The 21,437-nt window shown below is 37.9% G+C and overlaps 1 long non-coding RNA gene and 2 pseudogenes across 2 annotated transcripts; 2 read left to right on the top strand and 1 right to left on the bottom strand.

The window, feature by feature from the left end:
• The first annotated feature begins 48 nt into the window (after positions 1 to 48).
• LOC112200668 lies at positions 49 to 2,795 on the top strand (annotated as a pseudogene).
• A 605-nt stretch (positions 2,796 to 3,400) lies between these two features.
• Positions 3,401 to 5,495, top strand: LOC112200657 (annotated as a pseudogene).
• A 6,442-nt stretch (positions 5,496 to 11,937) lies between these two features.
• Positions 11,938 to 13,192, bottom strand: LOC121050461. 2 transcript variants are annotated; one of them, XR_005803076.1, is made up of 3 exons: positions 12,853 to 13,192; positions 12,373 to 12,525; positions 11,938 to 12,245 (listed from the first exon to the last, which is right to left on the bottom strand). It is a non-coding gene; the product is annotated as an uncharacterized LOC121050461 (long non-coding RNA). The 2 variants fall into 2 exon arrangements; XR_005803074.1 differs by having other exon boundaries at positions 12,373 to 13,192.
• Positions 13,193 to 21,437: the final 8,245 nt, after the last annotated feature.

Raw genomic sequence — 21,437 nt, 5'->3', positions numbered from 1 at the left:
TCGATATCGGCTCCCCTTGGAATCCATAGGTCAAGGTCGTTGCCTACCATGTGGCCACGTCTTCAATCGAAGCTTCGATTCGAAACTTCGACTCAAATGGAAGAGGATTCAGCTTTGGGTTTCCCGGTTTCGTGCTTCTGAGTTTGAGAGATTTAGGATTCTAGGGTTCTTCGCTGCGAGATTGGAAACGGGAATCAAATTTGCGCTTCACAGAACCCCTATTACGGTGTCCTAATTTGGGATGACGGTTTCTATTAGGGTTCTAATTTTGGGTTCTTCAGCGATTGAAAACGGCGTTCTGAGGAATTAGGCTACTCGAGTGGGAAAGGAAGGGAGATATATGAGAGGGGTACTTTGGGAATTTTGCATGTGGGAAGGTCCCACAAATCTGACATATCAGACGGCAATGTTCCACGTCAGCAACCTAAACAGTGAAAATTGACGGAATTGTGAGGAAATGGCTCGATTTGATCAAATTGGAGAGTTTGAGGACTTTTCTGATTAAATTAGAAGTGCAGGGACTAAACTGACGAACCCCTAAAAGTACAGGGTAGTAAACAGAATTTTTTCCTAAATCAAATTAATGAAACATCCAGATACCTAATGGAGATCTGGTATTGTGTTTTTGATCTTAGTATAAAGCACTCTTCACTGTAACATTTTTTTTAGCATAAAAAACAATGGCAAAGCATAGAGCTCTCCAGGTTTCCTATGTTGTCCCCACTCTTATACTAACCTAGAGCTTCTTCTTCTGCAAAGCCATCGATGAAAACAGAAAGCTCCATATCGTGTACCTGGGGTCACTTCCTGATAGTGAGGTGTACTCACCATTGTCTCACCATCTTGGTATACTAGAAAGAGTTGTCGAGAGCAACTCCACTTCCAATTTTCCTACAAGAAGTTACCAAAGGAGTTTCAATGGATTTGCTGCATACCTAACTGACCGGAAAAGGGAAAGACTTGCTAGCATGATAGAAGTAGTCTCTGTATTTCCAAGCACAACTTTCCAACTTCAAACGACAAGATCTTGGGACTTTCTCTGTTTCAATGAGAAAATCCAACGAAATGACAGCGTTGAGAGTGATATCATTATTGGTGTCATTGACTCTGGAATTTGGCCTGATTCGGAGAGCTTCAAAGACAATGGTTTTGGTCCTCCTCCCAAGAAGTGGAAAGGTGCTTGTGTAGGTGGCAAAAATTTTACTTGTAATAATAAGCTCATTGGTGCTCGGTTTTACAACTCATTCATCCTCTCAGTCTGCAAGGGATGAAACTGGCCATGGAACACACACTGCCTCATCAGCAGCCGGGAATGCTGTAAAGGATGTCAGCTTTTATGGTATAGCCCAAGGCATTGCAAGAGGGGAAGTTCCCTCAGCGAGAGTTGCTGCGTAGAGTCTGCAGTGACCAAGGATGCCCTAGAGCAATGGAAAAGGGGATACTTACATCAAACTCGGCAGGCAATAATGGTCCTAGAGCTAGTACCGTAACAAGTGTAGCACCATGGTTACTTACAGTTGCAGCAAGTACTACAGATCGTAGAATGATTGACAAGGTTGTTCTTGGAAATGGTACAACTGTAGTTGGGGCTTCAGTGAACTCTTTCCAAATGACTGGGACAAGTTTTCCATTAATATATGGAAAAGATGCTACAACTCAATGCCTAGAGTTTGATGCTCGGAAGTGTATACAAGACTGCTTAGACCGTGGTTTAGTGAAGGGAAAGGTTGTGTTATGTGACGAGTCATATGGCCGGAATTGATGGGGTCTATCAATCTGGATCACTTGGTTCAATTTTGAGAGTTGGCTGGGATGACGATTTGCCCATTTTCGCCCTTCCTGCAACAACTTTGAGTGACAAAGAGTATAATATGATCAAGTCTTATTACATGAACTCCACGAAAGATCCACAAGTAAACATACTAAAAAGTGAAGCCGAAAGAGATGCTGCTGCAGACAGCACTATTGTTGCTTCCTTCTCATCACGTGGACCTAATCAAATTTTACCAGAAATTATCAAGCCAGATATAAGTGCCCCAGGGGTAGCTATATTGGCTGCTTATTCACCTATTGCTTCAATCACAGACAACCCTGAAGACAAGAGGCATGTAAATTACAGTATACTTTCCGGAACCTCCATGTCTTGCCCCCACGCCACTGGTGCCACAGCATATGTTTAAGAGTTCCACCCTGATTGGTCTCCAGAAGCCATCAAATCATCTCTTATAACTACAGCTTCTCCCATGAATTTTACCTGCAATGATTATAATGCCGCTGCTGAATTTACTTGTGGATCTGGACATATCAATCCTGTCAAAGCTATAGACCCGGGGCTTGTATATGAAGCTTCTAAGGAAGACTACATAAAGTTGCTCTGCTTGGTCTTAAACCAGACCAGTGTTAGACTTATATCAGGAGATAATAGCACTTGCTCTACAGGCTCTGACAAAGGATCTTTACATGGTCACAATTACCCATCGCTGGCAGCTGCTGTCACACCAAAGAAACCTTTTTCATTCAAATTTCACAGAAAAGTTAAGAATGTTGGCCTTGCAAACTCCACCTACAAGGCCAAAATATTCGCCGGCAACTCTACTGATGAAGCTGACATCAAAGTGGTGCCTGAAGTCCTTTCCTTCAAGTGCTTGAATGAAGAGAAGACTTTTGATGTGACTGTTGTTGGAAAAGGTTTGTCAGAAGAAGTACAATCAGATGTCTCTGCATCGCTGGTGTAGTCTGATGGGATTCATAGCGTTAGAAGTCCGATTCTCATCCACAGAAGTTTTCTTAATTAAGAGAATAAGCCTTATGTCTGGTGTGTACTTGATACCTTTAGAAAATGAGTAAAGTTGTAATAAAACAAATGCCAATCCATGGAAACCCTTGTTACTAGAAAACCTGACTCTGTATTTGGGATCAGCAAAATAACATTTTCTTTTTATTTTTCAATCTCAACATAAGCAGAATGAGTACAGAAAATAGAAAGGTTGTAGCACGATTTCTTGTACCAGATTGTCCAATATGTTAATGAGGCTCGCTTTTGGCAGAAAAATAAGAACATGTAGAATCTCCAACAAACTGACTATCCAAGTGTTTGAATATGAATTTTTTGGAGATTGTTGACTGCTATACAAGGAATCTTTCTTATTGCAGGAAAGAAAAATCTTGGATTTTGTAACGTTTTAGAAATAATTCACCAATCCAGAAATTCCAGATATGTTAACTCATTGAATTTGCACACATACATAAACTTGGACTCATTAAGGAATCACATCCAGTCAATTATGCAAAGGGTATTAAGGCAAAGAAAATTTGAATTCTTAACGGAGAGGAGATTTTGTTTCTGTTGTCCTGAGGATAGAGTTTTTTATTTACTGGTTATAGTTTTGATCATCGAACGATGGCTAAGCGTGTTTATATATTCCTCATTCTCATACTCAATATGAGCTTACTTTGCAAAGCCATTGATAAAGATAGAAAGGTCCATATTGTGTACCTGGAATCACTTCCTGATGATGAGGTCTATTCATACATGTCTCATCACCTTGGTATACTAGAAAGAGTACGTTGTTGGGAGAAACTCTGCTGCAAAGTTCTTGACTATAAGTTACAAAAGAAGTTTCAATGGATTTGCTGCAGAGCTCACTGACCAGGAAAGAGAAGGCTTTCTAGCATGAAGGAAGTAGTGTCTGTTTTTCCAAGCAGAACTTTCCAGCTTCAAAGAACAAGATCTTGGGACTTTATCGGGTTGTATGAGAAAATCCATCAAAATGCAACTGTTGAGAGTGATGTAATTATTGGAGTGTTTGACAGTGGAACTTGGCATGAATCTAATGAAGGTTTTGGTCCTGCCCCCAAGAAATGGAAAGGTGCTTGTGCAGGCAGTAAAAATTTCACTTGTCACAACAAGATCATTGGAGCTCCGTTTTACGAGCCAGCAGATTCTGCAAGAGATGCAAATGGTCATGGAACCCATGTTGCCTCAACAGCAGCAGGGAACACCGTTAAGGATGTTAGCTATTACGGAATAGCACAAGGCACTGCAACAGGAGGCGTTCCCTCTGCAAGAATTGCTGCATATAGTCTGTAGTCCCCGAGTAGGGTGCTATATTGGCTGCTTTTGATGATGCTATTGCTAATGGAGTTGGCATTATCACAATATCAATAGGACCTGATAAGCTAATCTCATTCAATGACGATCCTCTAGGAATTGGTACTTTTCATACAATGGAGAAAGGGATACTAACCACAAACCATTCAGGAAATGATGGCCCACTTGGTAACACAAAAAGTCTAACACCATGGATGCTTACAGTTGCAGCAAGTAGCACAGACTGTCGGATCATTGACAACGTTGTTCTCGGAAATGGAAGCACGCTAGTTGGGATTTCATTGAACCCTTTCACATTAAATGGAACAAAGTTTCCATTGGTATATGGAAACAGTCACTGCTCTCAGTCCTCAGCTGGGAATTGTTCAGCTAGCTGCCTCGACAGTGATTAAGTCAAGGGAAACATTGTGGTCTGTGATCAGGCTTTCGGAACTTATGAGGCCTATCGTGCTGGAGCACTAGGTTCAATTTTCATCACCTCCTTCCTTGATGTTGCTTATCATTACGCACTACCTGCAGCAGGTTTAAGTTACCAAGACTATAATCTGGTCAAGTCCTACATTAACTCCAGCAAAGATCCTTGAGCCAGCATACTAAAGAGTGAAGACATCAACAATTTTACCAGAAATTAGTAAGCCAGGTATAACTGCCCCAGGGTTAGATATTTGGCTGCATATATGCCTGCTGCTCCTATCACAGGTACAGCCGAATCCCAGAGTTATATAAAATACAGTATGCTATCTGGAACCTCCATGTCTTGCCCGCACGTGGCTGGTGCAGGAGCATATGTTAAAGCAATCCACCCTGATTGTTGTCCAGCTGCCATCAAATCATCTCTTATGACTACACAGCTTGGCCAATGAATATTACAGAAAATTTCCCAGGTGAATTTGCTTTTGGATCTGGACATATCAATCCTTTAAAAGCTATAAACCCGGTGCTTGAGTATGAAGCTTCTAAAAAAGATTACACAAAGTTGCTCTGCATGTTGTTTGATGAGACCAAAGTGAGACTTATATCAGGAGATAACAGCACTTGTTCTGTAGGCTCTGACACAGGATCGCCAAAGGATCACAATTACCCTTCAATGGTAGCTATTGTTGCACCAATGACACCCTTTACGGTTAGAAGTCATAGAAGAGCTAAAAATGTTGACCATGCAAACTCCACTTACCCAGCTAAAATCTGGTCAAATTCTCAAGTTGACATCAAAGTGATGCCTGAAGTTCATGCCTTCAAGTCATTGAATGAGAAGAAGACTTTCGAAGTGACCATTATTGGAAGAGGTATACCAGATGGATCCCATGTATCTGCTTCACTGCTCTGGTCTGATGGTACTCATAGCGTTAGAAGTCCAATTCTTGTACAAAGCACAGCAGCATAATCACAAATTTCATGATTGCATCACTCAGCTTCATTGTTGCGAAGCAATTAATTTTTCTGACACAGGACATTTGTTAAAAAGTTCTTGTAATAAATAAAGCCAAACCCTGGGCCATTTGTTACTACAAAACCCGACTGAGATCACCCATTTCTAATCTAAATTCTAATACTTGTATAATATACTTGTTGCAGAAATTCCCATGTTTTGAGTTATTAGAAGGGAAGGAGGTGATACGGAAAATGATCTTATGCATGTGGTGACCACATCTCTCCCTTTTTTCAGTATCATTATTCTAGCTACCTAAGGAACCAAACAACTATCAAGGATTCGTTTACTAAATTCCTCGACTTTCCAAGAAACAGAGGATTCAATTTGAAAATATGAGTAGTAAAGGATCACTAAAGGAGTGCACATCTTTCGCATCCAGAAACCAATTACCAACTCTTAACAAATATAGAGCGTGTGGAATTGGAGATAAATACGATAACAAGGTTCAAGCTATTAAGTAAAATGTTGTCTTTGCCTATATATTGCTCCATAGAAACCAAGATTTGTATTCATAAAGAACTTGGGCAGAATTGCATGAGTTACTGCAAAATTGAATTCATATAATCCATGTTCTTGAGTAGAAGAGACTTACTTGGTCACCAAGGAAGTCACCCTCCTGCAGATCTCTCACCAACGGCGGCTTTACATTCCAATGGTAATTTGTGTTGTTAATGGTCAAATTTTGTGAAACTTCCATACTTGAAAACCTTATACAAAAGCTGACAAGCTCATTGAGGCATTTCATCAAACATCTTCTGTTTCACACTTGAAACCAAAACTTTACGCGGTAAAGCTTTATTCCTACATAACTATTGGTACCCATATGGTTGTTCTTTTTTTCTACTCCGGCCCTTCTGAAATTGAGAACAAGCTCATAACAAAAATTGGTCTTTATCCACCGAGGTAGCTTGCAAAACAAGTACGAGTTCCACAATCATGTTTAAAGAAACACATCCACGCTTCTAACCAAAAGTGCGCTTATCAAGCAATAATTTTGATGAACTCGAAACACTAGGCTCTTTATTGTTGTAAAACAGAAAAAAATTTGAGAGAGAGAGAGAGAGAGAGTTTGGACATAGAGAATCAGATTGTATCCATTCATCTCACCATGAGGGGGTTTATATAGGAGTACATGATGTATACAAATAGGCAACGTTTAATTACTCCTAGTCACAATCCTATCAATCACTAATCTATAATGAAAGGCATATATGACTCTCCATCTATTTACATAATATTAGCCATAATTATTTACAACACTCCCCCTTGGATATTTCATGTCAATAGTGTTGCCTAGGCTGAGTGCTTCTAAGTTGCCTCGTCAAAAACCTTGCCAAGTAATAAAAACCCTGTGAGAAAAACAACCTTGGTCGAAGGAGAAAAAGAGCACAACGCGCTTGAATGTGGAGTAGTCGTATCACAATAGAGATAGGTGAAGTCTTCTTATCAGCATCATAAGTAGATAGTATGTCTACGAGAGGAATGCATTAGAGTTGGTACACCAAAACCTTGCCCTGTAAACCCAGTGGGAGAAACCCGTGGTCGAAGGGAAAAGATGAGCAAATGCATATATGTCAAATCAAAGCATCTTCAGGATGTACTATAATTGGGGTGACCATGCTAAAGATGTGCCTCGTTAAAACCTTGCCAGGTAACAAAACCCAATAGGACAAAATAACCCTGGACGAAGGACAAAAAGAGTACACGTGGTCAAGTGGGTATGCTTCAGGATACTCCCCCTGATTTCGACTCCCCTTGAAAATTACAAGTTAGGTAATTCAAATAGTTTACGTAGACCAATATCTTGAACATGCTTCTGGAATGTATACTTTGGTAGTGACTTGGTGAAGAGGTCTGCATGATTGTCTTCATATCAAATCTGCTTAACTTCAATTTTCTGATGCTGTTGTTGTTGCTGATTGAAGGAGAACTTCGGTACAATATGTTTGGTGTTGTCTCCTTTGATGAAACTTGTCTTTATCTGCTCTATGTAAGCAGCATTATCCTCGTAGATAATGGTTGGTTCATCAGTGGTGGAATGCAGTCCACATGTGCTTCGAACATGCTTTGTAACGGCTCTTAGGCCTATACATTCACATATTGCTTCTTGAAGAGCTAGTAGTATCTTAGCATGATTCGAAGAGGTTTCATAGACCTCCAAGAAATTGCAGTATTCCCAATGGTAAAGACATAACCAGTTTGGGAACGTGCCTTGTGCGGGTCTGATAGATAGTCTATATCAGCATATCCAACAAGGTGAGCATCATTCTAAGGATCAAGGGGATTTGATCCATTCCTTGATGCATAGGGATAGAATAAGCCCATATCCGCCATACCTCTAAGGTAACGAAAAATGTCTTTTATGCCATTCTAGTGGCAGCGTGTTGGTGCAGAGCTATATCTAGCTAACAAGTTCACATCGAATGAGATGTCCTGTCTATGGCATTAAGCCAAGTACAATAATGTGCCTATTGCACTTAGATATGGGACTTCTGGCACCAATATCTCTTCGTTATCGTCTATAAGATGATACGGTTCTTTCTAGACTTCAGACGACCATAGGTGTGCTTGCTTTTATACTCATTAAAGCGTCTTAACATCTTCTGGATTGTAATTTGGTTGATGGACCAAATTTTTCATCTGCACTGTGCTCGAGCTCCGGGTCGAGAAAATAATCTGTTCTCCCAAGGCCTTTCATCTCAAATTCTGACTTCAGGTGCTTTGCGGTTTCCTTGATCTCTTCAGGAATATCAATCAAATTCATGTCTTTGACATAGATCGCTATAATTGCAAACCTGGAACTTGTTTCCTTAATAAACATGTATGGGCATAGTTTATTATTCACATATCCCATCCCAATCAAATATTCACTTAGACGGTTATAGCACCTCCGTCTAGATTGTTTCAATCCATAAAGTGAACGCCTCAAAACTAATGGAGAGCATGTTCTGTGGTCTAGAACTATTTGCATTGGGTATCATAAGTCCTTCAGGAACTTTCATGTATATCTCTGTATCGTGATCCCCATAGAGATAAGTTACGACCACATTCATAAGCTGCATATTCAGCTTTTCGAAAACTACCAAACTGGAAAGGTAGTGGAACGTTATGACGTCCCTTACGGGAGAATACGTCTCCTCGTAATCAATCACAGGGCATTTGAGAAAATCCTTGCGCTACTAGACGAGCCTTGTGTATCACAATCTCATTTATCTCATTATGCTTCCTTACACATACCCATTTAAATTCTACGGGTTTAACATGGGGAGGTGTGGGAACAATAGGTCCAAACACCTTTCTCTTTGTCAAGGAATCTAATTCGACCGGGATTGCTTATTTCCCTTTTTAGCCAGTCGTCTCTTCATTGATATTGATCAACAAAGCAACGTTCAATTTCATTACTTGTTATAGTTTCAGTGGCCACCGCAAATACAAACACATCATCGATGATGATCTCATTCCAATTCCAAATCTCACTAAATTTACCGAGATTTCTCTATTCTCGAGAGTGGGTTCAAATGTTGGAGCGTCCCCCAACATCGTCTCTTCTAGGACAGACCCATAATCCTGATTTATCTCATGAGATGGATCGGTTTGAGATTGCGATGTTAAGAGGATTCATTTGTGCCAAGTTTATCCTCTTCTAGGGATAAGAATCCTTAGAACCTAATGGTCTACCTCACTTCAGGGCAGGGACATATAACTGGTTAGCCGTCATGGTCGTACCTCGTCCATCTGGGACGACACATCCTACAGGGACGTCTAACCTTGCAGGCACATTTGCAGCAGTTATATATGATCTCGTCACTTTAGATAGATCAGAGAAAGCGTCTGGCATATTTTGGGCTACACTATGTAGATCTAGAATTCTCCGCACTTCATTATCACATTGTGCGGATCGGGGATCAAGATGAGACATAGTGGAGACATTCCACGTCAATTCACGTCATTCATCAGGAACGATAACGTTCTTATCTCCCCCTAATGGCGGGAAGACTGTCTCATCAAAGTGACAATCCGCAAATCTAGCGGTAAAGAGATCGCATGTCAAGGGCTCGAAAGAGTACATAATGGATGAGATTCATAATGGACATGTATGCCCATCCTTTGTTGAGGACCCAATTTTGTACGTTGTGACGGCACAATTGGCACGAGGACTGCATACCCAAATGTGCGTAAGTGCGAAACATTAGGTTCGTACCCAGTCACCAGCTGTAACGCGGAGTAAGGTTGGTAGCAGTGGGCCTCAACGGGACCAACATAGCTGCATGCAAGATTGCATAGCTCCATGCAGAAATTAGAAGTTTGGTGCGCATTATCAAGATACTATTTGCGAGACCATCTTGGGTGTGAACATAGGGAACTATATGTTCAGCATCAATCCCAAGGGATATGCAATAATCATCCAAAGACTTCGATGTAAACTCTCTGGTATTATCAAGTCTTATAGACTTTATAGGATAATCCGAGCGGTGAACCCTCAATTTCATGATCTGGGTGAGAGTTTAGCAAAAGCAGCATTTTCTTGTAGACAATAGTGTAACATGTGATCACTTTGTCGATACATCAACCAAAACCATTAATATTTAACTGGTCCATATGGTGGTTGGATATGTCCACAAATTTCCCTTGCATTCTATGCAGAAAAATGGTGGTGTATGTACTAGTCTTTGTATATGATGGTCTAGTATTAAATATTCTTAACGAGTATAGCATAGCGTGTCATTATATACAAGACCCTTATTCAGAAGGGGATGCACCTGCAATGAATTGAGGATACAGTGCATCATACTTTGACCTGGGTGTCCCAAAAGGTCATGCCATAGCAAGTAGTTGCTTGAATTAGTTAGCTTCTAGCTAACAAATTTCAATTTCTCCAATGTACGCTTCTGGCCGCACACTCGGAGGTTATGCAAAGATATTCCACACATTTTTCTCAGTGGTTTCAACGTGGTAACTGTTGGTTCGAATATCCTTAATACTCAATAACGTTCTTCTGGAACGTGGAGAATATAAGGCCTCATTAATGGTAAGTTCAGTACCATTGGACAACATAAAGTAGGCTTTGCCATAGCCCTCTATCAGGTTGGATTGCCGTGATACGGTTGTCACAGAGGTATGAATAGACAATAAGTTTGAAAAACATCTCCGATCTGGGAGTATGGTGTGTGTAATAGTACTTTTAACCAGACAACAAACTACCCCACAGAATATGTCTATTCATTTATTTAATTCAATGGATCACATGTATAAATAAATTTATTGAATTAAATACATTCGAACATAACCACATTTTCATAATCCAAAATGATTGAAAACATAAATCACCAAAAATAATCTGAAGATGTGTCATTCATTAAGATGAAATATATATGACACAAGGGACCAATTATACCCATGTCTTCGAGTTCTAATCCTCGGTATGTTTAGTAACTGCCTGAAAATCCATGAGAGTGTGGAATCGATAGAAAATTACCCTTCAATAAAGTTGGTATTTCGAGTTCCGCGACCGTCGTAATACTCATCTACTGCTTCGACTATCGCACAACAAGTGCGGGACCAGTAGTCAATTCCTCCACATCGATAACAAAGATCATGCTGATTCTGGTGGAGACAGGCCGGACCAGTGTTCCTTTCAACTTGGGCTTGCTGAGTTATGGCATCATGGTTTCTACCACGTGGAGCCTAATTACGTGGCCTCTTGGACTTTGGCCAAGTGGCAGACGGTCATATGGGTTAATTTCGTTCTGCCAATCATGTCTTGCTTCAAGCAAGAAATGGCCATCTGATGGTGAAAGTGCTCTTCCAGTGCGACCCAAAGAGTCTATATATCCTCTTCATCGGATACTCAACTTGGAGTGTTTACTCCATATGTTTCCTTTTTGAAAGTTATGACACTCATATTAGAAGCCTCAATGACGACATTGTTAGCATTGATTGTTGCTCTCATCTTCTTTGCAGTCAGATGAATTTTCATATCTTGATTTCACTTTAGATAGTCTCTTCTAGAGACATCCAAAGCAACAAAGTCAAACATGTTGAGATTTGACATTTCTTACAGGAAAGGAACAAATAATATTAGTGTTTTGGGTAATATCACCCATAAGCAAGTAGTGAGAACTTCAGGTTCTATAACATGGTATGAAAAATCGGATTAGACATGTAAAATCTACTGGTTTTATCATGTGTGGTGAATTTATGAAGGAAACTTCAAGTTTCTTAAATAGCATTATCAAAACTACAAGTTCGATTTATGTATGAACTACTGGTTCATTTAGAACTTCTAGTTCATTAGGTACCTGCATTTTCTACACATATATTCTAGTGCGAAAATTTAGACAAGTAACAGAAAATATTGAATAAAGTAAATTGTAATAATATCTCACAAATTAGATAAATGAAAATCATAAATAAATTGAGATATTAATTTATTACAGATTAATTATCACACAATTATGTGAATAAATGCTTCTGGCAATTAATTACACATATTAAATATGGTGAATTTATTTACAATATCAAATCATATTTCCTTTTATTTGATTCTGATGGACCAAATGAGTGGGCTTGATAGTGAAGCCTATTGGGCTTAGTCTGCAAGCTCGTGACGTAGGCTTTCATGCACTAGTCAAAGAATATGTGAGGCCTACTGGGCTGCTAGGTCCTGTGCAGGGAGAGTGGGCCTGCTGGGCTCAGGTTGGTCTGCCAAAGAATGAAAAATTATTACTCAACTCTTTCGATAACTCCAATTGAATACGACCAGGTAAGGAATGATGAGGTTTAGGTGGAGCGAGGCTCACTTAAGTACACAGCCTTATCTGAATCTTACCTAGACATCGCATCCAACTGGATGAGCCAACTTTGAGAAGATTCATAACCTTTGTTATGGCCACACGTGGCGAGTTTCTGTGCTAGCCTTGCACCTTGGGCCTGAGCTTCTGGCTCGGATTTGTTGTTGTGACTTTGGGCTTGATTTTAGCTTCTGACTCAGCCACATTTAATATTCTCAATTATAACATAACCAAATTCAATATATATTATTAAATCGTAACGTAAATAAATTAATGCAGCGGTTATTTTTGCATGATTGATTGATGCTCTCTAGTTGTGAATTGGTGCTACTAGACCAAGTGCAGCCAAAGTATCCAAATTTTTTTCTTTTCCAATCAAACAATCCAAAACATGAACATGTATATATATTCCAAATAAAACAATTAGAATTTAGGGTTCATACATCATGGAGGATTTTTCATGTTCAATCAATAGGCTCAATAAACATGAATATAAAATTAGATTTTGGAAACATTACTTGATGAAGAGCGGATGAATCTTCAGTTTATATGTGCAGAACTAAGAAGGTTGTCTTCTCAGCCAATCCAAGAGCTATTCGCCTCTTCTGGACAGCTCCCACTTCGAATGGTGTACAGGTCTCAAAATGACTCCAATAGGCTTGAAATTTGGAGGGAAAATAGAAGAGACAGAGACGAACAACTTTGATGAAGGAAAGATTTTGATCTGAGGTCCCAATCAAGAGGTTTCGGGGCATGCAAATAGGCTACAGCAAGGGGTTTTTTTTTTCTTGGCTAGGGCTTGGGTTAGAGCTTCGTGCTAATAACGTGTTGTAAAACAGAAAAAAATTTGAGAGAGAGAGTTTGGACACAGAGAATCAGATTGTATCCATTCATCTCACCATGAGGGGGTTTATATAGGAGTACATGATGTATACAAATAGGCAACGTTTAATTACTCCTAGTCACAATCCTATCAATCACTAATCTATAGTGAAAGACATATATGACTCTCCATCTATTTACATGATATTAGCCATAATTATTTACAACATTTATTAATTTATGGGCTAAATACTAGTTACTACCCTGTGGTTTAGGTCCAAAATCAATTCAATCCCTGGACTTCTAATTTCATCAAAAACATCCCTTTACTTTCAATTTTGATCTAATAGGTCCAATTCGTTAATATTCTGTTATAAGTTCAAGTTATAGTTAGATTATTTGTTAAAAAAACTATTTATTTTATAGTAGGACTCACTCCTAAATTGACTATGTAGGCCACCTCGACACCACATCATAAAACATAGGCCATATATGAGCCACATTAACAAGTTAAATAACTTCAGTTATTGGAAAATTAACAAATTGGACCTCTTATTTCAAAATTGAAAGTGCATGGGTGTTTTTGATGAAATTAGAAGTTCAGGGACTGAATTGATTTTGGACCCAAACTACAGGGTAGTAATCAGTATTTAGCCCTTAATTTATTTAATATTTTTGATCATAGTGGAAGGGGATCACATCGCTGCCCTAACCGATTCTAGACTCAATTCCCAATCTCACCTCATCACTTGGGTTAATCCCAAGGGCCTTCTGTCCTTCTCATTTTCGTGTTAGGCTTTTCATTTCGTTCTAATTTGATAAAGTGATGAAATTCCTAGCTCATACAAAGCCCAATATTCTCCATGCACTCTTTTGGTTTATGTGTGACGCTATCCATCTATTAGCTGGAACTTTAAAAACAGAAACAATCAAATTTTAAAAAATTGCACGTGTCATAATTCTTCACCCGGTCTTTAGGGCGTCGGAGCTGGAACTTGTGGACGATAGAAGTTCTTAGCTGATTGACAAGCACACTTGGAATTTACTTACGAATTTCTCAGAAATTATATCTTCACACCTGTGTGGAAACTTACAATCACTTTTTTCTTTTGAATTCAAAGCTTAAAATCAATTTCCCTCCTTCTTGTCAAATAAGTCAATTAATGAAATGCCAATGAAAACAAAGTAAATATTTGTATTCTTTAATTTTATTCTGTTTTCAACTTTTCCTTGAATTTTTCTAGAAACTAGCCAAAAATAGGTTTCTGTTTTTTGTTTTATTCAGCAAAAAAATAGTATGAAATTGAATAAGATTGGTAATTATCTGGAATAAGATTGGCCTTTTTTCAAGCGGCTTATGGATAAGGAATTGCTCCTATTTGTTTGCTAGGAAGTGGCTCTCTGTTTGTACCGCAATTGCGCGCCTGGCTAATGGACATACTAATCAATGATTTTGCCCTAGAAGACACGGAGTTGTGTTCTTAGTTCATGGGTCTGCTTTACAAGCGGGCTCAAATTAACTTGTAATGAGTTTACATTACTTAGATAGAAGCGTGGTTGTTTCCCCACCATTTTTCTGTCTTTAAGTGTATGTTAGACTCTGGCTTATTGGCTGGTCATCTAATGCAATGAACCTTTATTTCAAGAAAAATAGTATGAAATTGAAGATATATATCTAAAGCTTCACTGAGATTTGAGAACCAGCCATTGTGTCTCTTTCCAATTCCCTATAAGTACAAGTTTCTTCCCGCAAAATTAAATAATGTTTGTGTCAGTTATATTTTTATGGCTATATGTTTTTCTCAAAAACTCCAACAAAGGGCCATTGTTTGAAATCAATTTGGTAAATAGCTAGTTGGTACGTGGCTATCTGGGGATGCCTTCTTATTGCTACTAAGCCAAGTATACGTAAAATCTGAAACATTTTCTGGAAAGGCATCGGACATTTCCCATCCTCTAAGGAATGAAATGTAACTGCAAGTAATGGATTTGCCACTACTGCAGGCGTTAATTTGGACTTTTAATTAAAACTTGTGCAAAATCTTTTACAATACTAGAGCCAAAGACTAATTTCTATTTTCATCATACACTAACAAAAAAGGCCATTGTTTGATTGCAATCAGAATGGTGATATTTCGGTAAATAGCTAGTTGGTGGTTATCTGGCTGGGGATGCCTTCTTATTGCAACTGAGCGCAGTATACATAAAATCTGAAACATTTTCTTGAAAGGAATTGGACTTTTCCCATCCTAGCTATAAGGAATGAAATGAAACTGCAAGTACTATATTTTCCATTACTGCAGGCCTTAATTTGGATTTTTAATCAAAACTTTTTCTTTTCTTTTTTTATCAGGTAGTTAACTGTTAGTAACTCACACACCCATGCAATGGTATCCCAGGGCCAAGACACCTGCACCGACATTGCAGCGAAAGCCAGGCAAAGCCAGACTAATCCACTGCACTGTAGACGCACGAACCCAAAGGGTCCCTCAAATCTGCTGGCCACGGAATGGAGCTGGGATTTTTAATCAAAACTTGTGCAAATTCTTTTACAATAATAGAGCCAAAGATGAAATTCTATTTTCTTCATACACTAGCACAAAGGGCCATGGTTTGATTGCAATCAGAATGGAGATATTTTGGTAAATAGCTAGTTGGTGGCTATCTGGGTGGGGATGCCTTCTTATTGCAAATGAGCCAAGTATACATAAAATCTGAAAGGGAGAATTCCACAAATGGTCAATCAACTATGACTCATTCGACACTTTGGTCACCCAAGTTTCAAATATATTAGTTTGTTCACTCAACTATTACACTGTCAATCACTTTAGTCACCAAAGGAGTATTTTTTTTCTCACTTTAATCACTTCTCCCAATCATTCTATACATATTTCTCAATTTTTCACAATTGGTTGGATGAAAATATCATTTATATTATGGCGAATAAATTTTTTTTTATTGAAAAAAATTAACAAAGTGACTACAGTGATTGACAGTGTAATAGTTGACAGTTGAGTGACCAAAGTGATATATTTGAAACTTGAGTGACCAAAGTGTCGAATGAGCCAGAGTTGAGTGACCATTTGTGGAATTTTCTCAATCTGAAAATTTTCTTGAGAGGAATTGGACTTTTCCCATCCTAGCTATAAGGAATGAAATGTAACTGCAAGTGATATATTTTCCATTACTGCAGGCCTTAATTTTGATTTTTAATCAAAACTTGTGCAAATTATTTTACAATAATAGAGCCAAAGAAGAAATTCTATTTTCTTCATACACTAGCACAAACGGCCATTATTTGATTGCAATCAGAATGGTGATATTTTCGTAAATAGCTAGTTGGTGGCTATCTGGGCAGGGATGCCTTCTTATTGCAGCTGAGCCAAGAATACATAAAATCTGAAACATTTTCTTGAAAGGAATTGGACTTTCTCATCCTAGCTATAAGGAATGAAATGTAACAGCAAGTAATATATTTTCCATTACTAAAGGCCTTAATTTGTATTTTTAATCAAAACTTGTGCAAATTCTTTTACAATTATAGGGCCAAAGACGAAATTCTATTTTCTTCATACACTAACACAAAGGGTCATGGTTTGATTGCAATCAAAATGGTGATATTTTGGTAAATAGCTAGTTGGTGGCTATCTGGGCAGGGATGCCTTCTTATTGCAAATGAGCCAAGTACACATAAAATCTGAAACATTTTCTTGAGAGGAATTAGACTTTTCTCATCCTAGCTATAAGGAATGAAATGTAACTGCAAGTAATATATTTTCCATTACTGCAAGCCTTAATTTCGATTTTTAATCAAAACTTGTGCAAATTCTTTTACAATAATAGAGCCAAAGACGAAATTATATTTTGTTCATACACTAGCACAAGTTCATACACTAGCACAAAGGGCCATTGTTTGATTGCAATCAGAATGGTGATAATTTGGTGAATAGCTGCTAGTTGGTTGCTATCTGGGCGGGGATGCCTTCTTATTGCTACTGAGCCAAGTGTACATAAAATCTGAGACATTTTCTTGAAAGGAATTGGACTTTTCCCATCCTAGCTATAAGGAATGAAATGTAACAGCAAGTAATATATTTTCCATTACTGCAAGCCTTAATTTTGATTTTTAATCAAAACTTGTGCAAATTCTTTTACAATAATAGAGCCGAAGACGAAATTCTATTTTCTTCATACACTAGCACAAAGGGCCATGGTTTGATTGCAATCAGAATGGTGATATTTTGGTAAATAGCCAGTTGGTGGCTACCTGGGCGGGGATGCCTTCTTATTGCAAATGAGCCAAGTATACATAGAATCTGAAATTTTCTTGGGAGGAATTGGACTTTTCCCATCCTAGCCATAAGGAATGAAATGTAACTGCAAGTAATATATTTACCATTACTGCAGGCCTTAATTTTGATTTTCAATCAAAACTTATGCAAATTCTTTTACATTAATAGTGCCAAAGACGAAATTCTATTTTCTTCATACACTAGCACAAAGGGCCATGGTTTGATTGCAATCAGAATGGTGATATTTTGGTAAATAGCTAGTTGGTGGCTATCTGGGCGGGGATGCCTTCTTATTGCAAATGAGCCAAGTATACATAAAATCTGAAACATTTTCTTGAGAGGAATTAGACTTTTCCCATCCTAGCCATAAGGAATGAAATGTAACTGCAAGTAATATATTTTTCATTACTGCAAGCCTTAATTTTGATTTTTAATCAGAAGTTGTGCAAATTCTTTTACAGTAATAGAGGCAAAGACGAAATTCTATTTTCTTCATACACTAGCACAAAAGGCCACGGTTTGATTGCAATCAGAATGGTGATATTTTGGTAAATAGCTAGTTGGTGGCTATCTGGGCGGGGATGCCTTCTTATTGCAAATAAGCCAAGTATACATAAAATCTGAAACATTTTCTTGAAAGGAATTGGACTTTTCCCATCCTAGCTATAAGGAATGAAGTGCAACTGCAAGTAATATATTTTCCATTACTAAATGCCTTAATTTGTATTTTTAATCAAAACTTGTGCAAATTCTTTTACAATAATAGAGCCGAAGACGAAATTCTATTTTCTTCATACACTAGCACAAAGGGCCATGGTTTGATTGCAATCAGAATGGTGATATTTTGGTAAATATCTAGTTGGTGGCTATCTGGGCGGGGATGCCTTCTTATTGCAAATGAGCCAAGTATACATAAAATCTGAAAAGTTTCTTGAGAGGAATTGGACTTTTCCCGTCCTAGCCGTAAGGAATGAAATGTAACTGCAAGTAATATATTTACCATTACTGCAGGCCTTAATTTTGATTTTTAATCAAAACTTGTGCAAATTATTTTACATTATTAGTGCCAAAGACAAAATTTTATTTTCTTCATAGACTAGCACAAAGGGCCATTGTTTGATTGCAATCAGAATGGTGATGTTTTGGTGAATAGCTAGTTGGTGGCTATCTTGGCGGGGATGCCTTATTATTGCTACTGAAATATTTTCTTGAAAGGAATTGGAGTTTTCACATCCTAGCTAGGGCTGTCAATGGGTCGTGTTGGGTTGGGTTCGTGTCGGGTCAAGGTATTTGTCGTGTCGCAAGATACAAACCCAAACCCAACCCATTTAATAATCGTGTCAAAAATTTAAACCCAAACCCAACCTATTTATTAAATGGGTTACCCGTTTCCAACCCGCTTAACTCATTTAATAAATAGGTTGTGTCGTGTTTGATAAAATGACCCCTTTAAGGGTTAACAATGCGACCCATTTAACTAAAAAAATGCATAAATTGATTAAATTCACTAAAAACTCCATAAGACGAAGAATATAAATAATTATATATAATTCATAAATAATTAAATCCAATAATTATAAAGCAAAATATTTCAAATTGTCTAATCCTATAATCAAATACTCCCAACGTCTAAAATTTCAGGATGAAGTATAGCATAATCGGGTTATACGGGTTCACTTCGTGTTGGCGGGTTGACCCGTGGCCGACCCATTTAATAAATGGGTCATGGCGGGTTGACCCATGGCTGACCCGCTTTTTAATCGTGCGGGTCCAACCCGCTTTATTTCGTGCGGGTTTCGAGTCGTGTTATCGGGTCGTGTCGGAATTGACAGCCCTAATCCTAGCTATAAGGAATGAAATGTAACTGTAAGTAATATATTTTCCATTACTGCATGCCTGAATTCGGTTTTTTAATCAAAACTTGTGCAAATTCTTTTACAATAATAGTGCCAAAGACGAAATTCTATTTTCTTCATACACTAGGACAAAGGGCCATGGTTTGATTGCAATCAGAATGGTGATATTTTGGTAAGTAGGTAGTTGGTGGCTATCTGGACGGGGATGCCTTCTTATTGCATATGAGCCAAGTATACATAAAATCTGAAAATTTTCTTGAGTGGAATTGGACTTTTCCCATCCTAGCTATAACGAATGAAATGTAATTGCAAGCAATATATTTTCCATTACTGCAGGCCTTAATTTTGAGTTTTAATCAAAACTTGTGCAAATTCTTTTACAATAATAGAGCCAAAGACAAAATTCTATTTTCTTCATACACTAGCACAAAAGGCCATGGTTTGATTGCAATCAGAATGGTGATATTTTGGTAAATAGCTAGTTGGTGGCTATCTGGGCGGGGATGCCTTCTTATTGCAAATAAGCCAAGTATACATAAAATCTGAAACATTTTCTTGAAAGGAATTGGACTTTTCCCATCCTAGCTATAAGGAATGAAGTGCAACTGCAAGTAATATATTTTCCATTACTAAATGCCTTAATTTGTATTTTTAATCAAAACTTGTGCAAATTCTTTGACAATAATAGAGCCGAAGACGAAATTCTATTTTCTTCATACACTAGCACAAAGGGTCATGGTTTGATTGCAATCAGAATGGTGATATTTTGGTAAATATCTAGTTGGTGGCTATCTGGGCGGGGATGCCTTCTTATTGCAAATGAGCCAAGTATACATAAAATCTGAAAAGTTTCTTGAGAGGAATTGGACTTTTCCCGTCCTAGCCGTAAGGAATGAAATGTAACTGCAAGTAATATATTTACCATTACTGCAGGCCTTAATTTTGATTTTTAATCAAAACTTGTGCAAATTATTTTACATTATTAGTGCCAAAGACGAAATTCTATTTTCTTCATAGACTAGCACAAAGGGCCATTGTTTGATTGCAATCAGAATGGTGATGTTTTGGTGAATAGCTAGTTGGTGGCTATCTTGGCGGGGATGCCTTATCATTGCTACTGAAATATTTTCTTGAAAGGAATTGGAGTTTTCACATCCTAGCTATAAGGAATGAAATGTAACTGTAAGTAATATATTTTCCATCACTGCATGCCTGAATTCGGTTTTTTAATCAAAACTTGTGCAAATTCTTTTACAATAATAGTGCCAAAGACGAAATTCTATTTTCTTCATACACTAGGACAAAGGGCCATGGTTTGATTGCAATCAGAATGGTGATATTTTGGTAAGTAGCTAGTTGGTGGCTATCTGGACGGGGATGCCTTCTTATTGCATATGAGCCAAGTATACATAAAATCTGAAAATTTTCTTGAGTGGAATTGGACTTTTCCCATCCTAGCTATAACGAATGAAATGTAATTGCAAGCAATATATTTTCCATTACTGCAGGCCTTAATTTTGATTTTTAATCAAAACTTGTGCAAATTCTTTTACAATAATAGAGCCAAAGACAAAATTCTATTTTCTTCATACACTAGCACAAAAGGCCACGGTTTGATTGCAATCAGAATGGTGATATTTTGGTAAATAGCTAGTTGGTGGCTATTTGGGTGGGGATGCCTTCTTATTGCAAATAAGCCAAGTATACATAAAATCTGAAACATTTTCTTGAAAGGAATTGGACTTTTCCCATCCTAGCTATAAGGAATGAAGTGCAACTGCAAGTAATATATTTTCCATTACTAAATGCCTTAATTTGTATTTTTAATCAAAACTTGTGCAAATTCTTTTACAATAATAGAGCCGAAGATGAAATTCTATTTTCTTCATACACTAGCACAAAGGGCCATGGTTTGATTGCAATCAGAATGGTGATATTTTGGTAAATATCTAGTTGGTGGCTATCTGGGCGGGGATGCCTTCTTATTGCAAATGAGCCAAGTATACATAAAATCTGAAACATTTTCTTGAGAGGAATTGGACTTTTCCCATCCTAGCTATAAGGAATGAAATGTAACTGCAAGTAATATATTTTTGGGTAAATTCCTCCTATGGTACCTGAGGTATTGCTACT

The sequence above is a fragment of the Rosa chinensis genome, chromosome 1, assembly GCF_002994745.2.
Source record: "Rosa chinensis cultivar Old Blush chromosome 1, RchiOBHm-V2, whole genome shotgun sequence".
NCBI classification, from domain to species: domain Eukaryota; kingdom Viridiplantae; phylum Streptophyta; class Magnoliopsida; order Rosales; family Rosaceae; genus Rosa; species Rosa chinensis.
This window is presented reverse-complemented; position numbering and strand designations above follow the sequence as displayed.